We start from the raw sequence: 5,263 nt of genomic DNA, 5'->3' as shown, positions 1-5,263 counted from the left end.
CACAGTGGTGGATGTACACCCACGCAGACATGCACAGGTATCAAGATGCCTCCTTAAGGAGCACCTCGGTATGTGTCAGAGCACCAGCGTCAGATGGGTGTGCACATGTGCACACATATTTGTGTATAGCTGGGATAGCAAGACTTCGAAACAAGATTGAGAAGATTCCAGTATTTGGGGCGCCTGGGTGGCTCAGTTGGCTAAGCGTCCCACTCTTCATCTCGGCTCAGGTCAGGATCTCACAGTTCGTGAGTCTGAGCCCCACATCGGGCTCTGCACTGAGGGTGCAGAGCTTGCTTGGGATTTCCTCTCTCCTTCCCTGTCTCTCTGCCCCTCCCCAGCTCTCTCCCTCTCAAAATAAATAAAATTAAAAAAAAAAAAAAAGAAGATCTGAGGATTTGCTTTTTGTCTGACATCTTAGCGAGGCTGCAGGGGTGACGGGTACTCTCTAAGCTTCTCATTGCTGCCCAAGGACGACAAGAAAAAGATGCTGGAAAGTTGTCCAAAAAAGACAAAGACCCAGTGAGCAAATCTGGGGGCAAGGCCAGAAAGGAGAAGTGGTCCAAAGGCATAGTTCAGGACAAGCTCAATAACCTGATCTCATTTGACAAATGACATATACAAACTCTAAGGAAGTTCCCACCTATAAGCTTGTAGCTCCAGCTGTTGTCTCTGAGAGACTGAAGACTCACGGGGGCGGGGGTGCTGGTCCCTGGCCAGGGTTGCCCTTCAGGAGCTCCTTGGTAAAGGACTCATTTTTTTTAATTAATGTTTATTTTTGAGAGAGAGAGTGCGCATGTATGTGCAAGAGTGGGGTGAGGGGCAGAGAGAGAGGGAGACAGAGGATCCGAAGCAGGCTCTGAGCTGTCAGCACAGAGCCCAACGCGGGGCTCGAGTTCACGAACCATAAGATCATGACCTGAGCCGAAGTTGGATGCTTAACCGACTGAGCCACCCAGGCGTCCCTGGTTTCAAAGCCCAGAGCTCAAGTCACTTACACCAGAAACAGCAAGGGTGGAGATGTGCCAGCTGCTGGTGAAGATTCATGAACAGATCCTGCCAACTGTCCACTTTGGAAAATAAAACTTTATTAAGTAAAAGAAAAAAGAAGATTGCAGTGTTCATCTTCAGAGAAGTTTTCCCTTAGGACAATGACAATGCTTCTTTCCCCTCATTTAAAAAAAAAATTTTTTTTAACGTTTATTTATTTTTGAGACAGAGCATGAACAGGGGAGGGGCAGAGAGAGAGGGAGACACAGAATCTGAAACAGGCTCCAGGCTCTGAGCAGTCAGCACAGAGCCCAATGCGGGGCTCAAACTCATGGACCGTGAGATCATGACCTGAGCCGAAGTCGGACGCCTAACCGACCGAGCCACCCAGGTGCCCCTCTTTCCCCTCATTTTTACTGCATTGCCCTTTGTCCTAGTGGGGTCCGAGGTGGATGCTTCCTTCCCAAGCTAAGTAGTGATTTAGTTTTTTACTCACAGGACTTTCCTCCTTACCTGGAGACTGCGTAGCAATGGGATGCTTGTATCTTGGGGATGCAGAGTTGACTGTAATATCTGCCACTTGACAAACGCAAACACAAAAGGATGGCAGGAAGGAGAAGCCAAGGTCTCTGGTGTTGTATCCCCTCTACCTACAGGCCTGAAGATGGGCTCTGTCAGCCTTTGATAAACCTCTCCAGGCCAGCCTTGATGAGACCTCCCCACCCCGAACACCCAATACCAGATGGCTGGAGAGCCGCGCAAGTCCGGGTGCCTATGGCAGACAGAAAAACCTACCATACTTTCAGCAAACGTGTATGGGTGCCGGGGCGCCGGGGTGGCTCAGTCGGTTAAGCCTCCGACTTCGGCTCAGGTCATGATCTTGTGGTTCATGAATTCGAGCCCCGCGTCGGGCTCTGTGCTGACAGCTCGGAGCCTGGAGCCCGCTTCAGATTCTGTCTCCGTCTCTCTCTGTCCCTCCCCCACTTGCTCATGCTCTCTCTCTCTCTCTCTCTCAAAAATAAACATTAAAAAAAATATGTATGGGTGTCTTCTCTGTCCTAAATGCTTTCTCCGTGCACGGAATACTCTGCGGCCATCAGGAAGAATGTTCCGGCTCCATCTGACATGTGGGAGCCACGATACAGGAAATGGAAACAGCAAGGTGCTGTGTAGTGTGCTACTTCTGAAGTTAAAAAAAAAAAAAAAAAGAACATGCAGTTTCTTTCTTTTTTTAAAAATTTTTTTTTAACGTTTATTTATTTTTGAGACAGAGAGAGACAGAGCATGAACAGGGGAGGGGCAGAGAGAGAGGGAGACACAGAATCTGAAACAGGCTCCAGGCTCTGAGCTGTCAGCACAGAGCCCGATGCGGGGCTCGAACTCACGGACCGCGAGATCATGACCTGAGCCGAAGTGGGACGCTTAACTGACCAAGCCACCCAGGCGCCCCAAGAACGTGCAGTTTAAATGTGTTTGCACACCCATCGAACGTCTCAGTACTGCATGGGATGAGGAGAACAGAGTGGCTGAGGGTAGGGTGGTGAGGAGATGCCCTCTGCGCAGTGTTCTCTGCTGAACAATGTAACCGTTGCTCCGTATGTGTGTATTACCTGTGGAAAATGACAATCAAAAGCAGACCCCTTCCCCTTCGGGAGCTTCGGGGGGAAAGGCAGACACGCAAACAATTACAACATACTTGGCTCATTGTTATCACGGAGACTAGACAGAGAAGGGAGTATAGGAGAGAGGACGTCCAAGTTGGCTTGGGGGTGTCGGAGAATTTGGAACGATCACGGTGAATGCTGGAAGCTCTGTCAGCTCAGCCTTGCCAGGCCCCGAAGAGCACAGTGAGAAGGGACCCGTGCTAGAGCTGCGGGAGCCAGCAGAGGCCAGAACGCAAAGTGCCTTGTGTGCCAAGAGATTTTATCGTAATAGGAAATGGGTGGCTGTTACAGAATTTTCAGTAGGGGACTGGCCTGTTCAACTTGCTGTTTAGAGAGAGGACTCTGGCGGGCGCGTGGAGGGCTAGATTAAGAGGGGCAAGGTGGGGTGCCAGGAGCCTGGGGATGAGGTTAATGCAAGAATCTAGGTGAGTGAAGGCAGATGGTTGACCTGGGGCAAAGGGAGCGAGCGGGGAGGGGGGGTAGCGATGGGGAGTCAAACCGGAGACATGCAACGGGGCCACAGTGTGTATGGAGACCACGTACAGATCCAGTTCTGCGGCTCCTGGTTTTCTCACTCTGGCATCTTCTGCACATTCAGGGCCCCGGACACCCCTGGCAGCTGGCAGGATGGGTCTGGAGGGGCCACTTCCCGGTCTGCCTGCCTGCCTCCTTGCCCCAGGCTCCGGCTCCTTGGCAAAGAGGGGCAGAGGAAAGAGAACAGAAGATTCTCCCTCGCCATCCAACTCCTAGGTCTCTCTTATTTATTCCACGCTCTTTCCCGATTCGGGTCCTCTCATTATTTTGAGCTGTGCAGCCTGCTGCTTCCCTGGCTGGGCTCTCCCTCCCCCGTCTGCGAAGTGTCAATCAAGCCATCAGATGAGCAGTTCAGCCTCACATCCTCGGTGGCTCTGCCCCAGGACACGAGCCGCAATTGCTGACACACAGCCGGGCGTGGGGTAGGGCTGCCGGCTCTTTCTTTAATAGTCTTCCGATCCAAAATGGGTGTTAAAATGGAATTTGAGGGGATCTCTTCTCTCCGCCTGCCCCTGTCAGGACAGCCGCAAGGACGGGGCAACCCTGAGAGAGAAGGGGAAGACTTCAGAAGCCGATTTCCTTTTCATTTCAAGGTTGGGCCGCGGCCAGTGTCTGCTTTCGGAGGAGCTGTTTGAAATTCTTAACGAGAAGCGGATGCTTGCGTCCAGGAATCCAGGGCAGCCTTGTGAAGTGACGGTGGGGGAATGGAATTGTCATTTTATTTCTGAAGGGATAGTACGTTAAACAAAGGAGAGGTGGGACACAGAGCCGCTTTGTAGCTTCCCTGGAGAACGAACAATAAGAGACGGTTGGGGAAGGGGGGAGGGGCGGGCAGCAGGAAGAACCGAGATTCGAACAAAGAAAGAACTTCCCCCAGCCCTGGAACCAGTGACCGAGGAGATCTGAGGAATCTGCTTCCCCAGGGGATTCCTCCCTCCCCTTTTACAAATTGTGAATGGAAGCTCAATTCTGATGGGACGCGGAAACTGATGAGCATTAATCTCAATTACTGTGCCGAATTCTCTTTAGATCTTTGATAACACGCACACACATAACTCCTGGTTGCGATCCGAGTGTGTGTGTTTGTGCTCTGTTCTTTTCCTTAGGATGATTTCATACATACGCACGTTTCGATGTAGCCCACAGTCCTCAGCTTGTCATTTTGAATCGCTCCATAGTATTCCGTTGTGTCAACCCGCCAGATTTGCTCGGATATTCCCTGTGGCTGGGTTGTCTCCAGTTTTCTATATTGTAAGAGCATGGCTATGAATGTCTTCATACAGATGTCTTTTTCTTCCTTTGGATATTTCCTTGGGGTATAGTTCCCCAAGTCAGATTTCTAGGTCGGAGGGTTTGAACCATTCTACTGTCCCTGCACGCTGCCCCGCACTCTCCCGAAGCCCCAGACAATCCGAGTCGCCGCCCTATTCTCTCCCCTTCCCCACGGCACTGACAACATCAGATTTTGTCATTGTTACTTATTGTTGCTCATTTAATAGGCACATAATCGTACCCTGAAGTTAATAAATTCCTATCTCTTTCGTTGCTAGTGAGGCTGGGCACACTTCCACGGGAGGATTTATTGTCTGCTTCTCCTTGTGTGTAGACGGTTCATCTCCTCCGACACCTTATCAAGAGAAATCTGGGGACTGACCTTATATATTTGTATCAAGTCTTTACATACTTAAATAGTACGCTTTTTCCCGTTGTGTCTACCATTCTTTAAGGGAGCCGTCCAACTGTGAGGAGGGTTGGGGTTGGGGGTGAGGGTGGAATTGAGATGACTTTTGGATTCTAGAGTGGTTTTTTTTTTTTTTCCAGAAGAAAAAAGAGCCAGTCATATGGTACCCCTCTTCCGGACCCCCATTTTCCTAGTAAAGGAGGGGCTGGGCTGAGAGGACAGCCGGTTGCCAAGGCCACTCTGGGGCATCCTTTGCTGGGGGCGGGAGCAACCTGGGATCACATGATCTCCTGGTCCAGTGTTTTTTCCCACTCACAGTACGGACGTGAAAGAAACAGCAAACTGTTATTTATGTATGTACGTATGTTTATTTATTTTGAGAGAGAGAGAGCTC

General features: G+C 50.5%; 1 pseudogene; it reads left to right on the top strand.

Moving 5' to 3' along the window:
* Positions 1–447: 447 nt before the first annotated feature.
* On the top strand, positions 448–1,094 carry LOC122486045 (annotated as a pseudogene).
* Positions 1,095–5,263: the final 4,169 nt, after the last annotated feature.

This window comes from Prionailurus bengalensis, chromosome E1, assembly GCF_016509475.1.
Source record: "Prionailurus bengalensis isolate Pbe53 chromosome E1, Fcat_Pben_1.1_paternal_pri, whole genome shotgun sequence".
Lineage (NCBI taxonomy): Eukaryota > Metazoa > Chordata > Mammalia > Carnivora > Felidae > Prionailurus > Prionailurus bengalensis.
The sequence above is the reverse complement of the archived record's forward strand: the minus strand, read 5'-3'. Positions and strand labels throughout refer to the sequence as shown.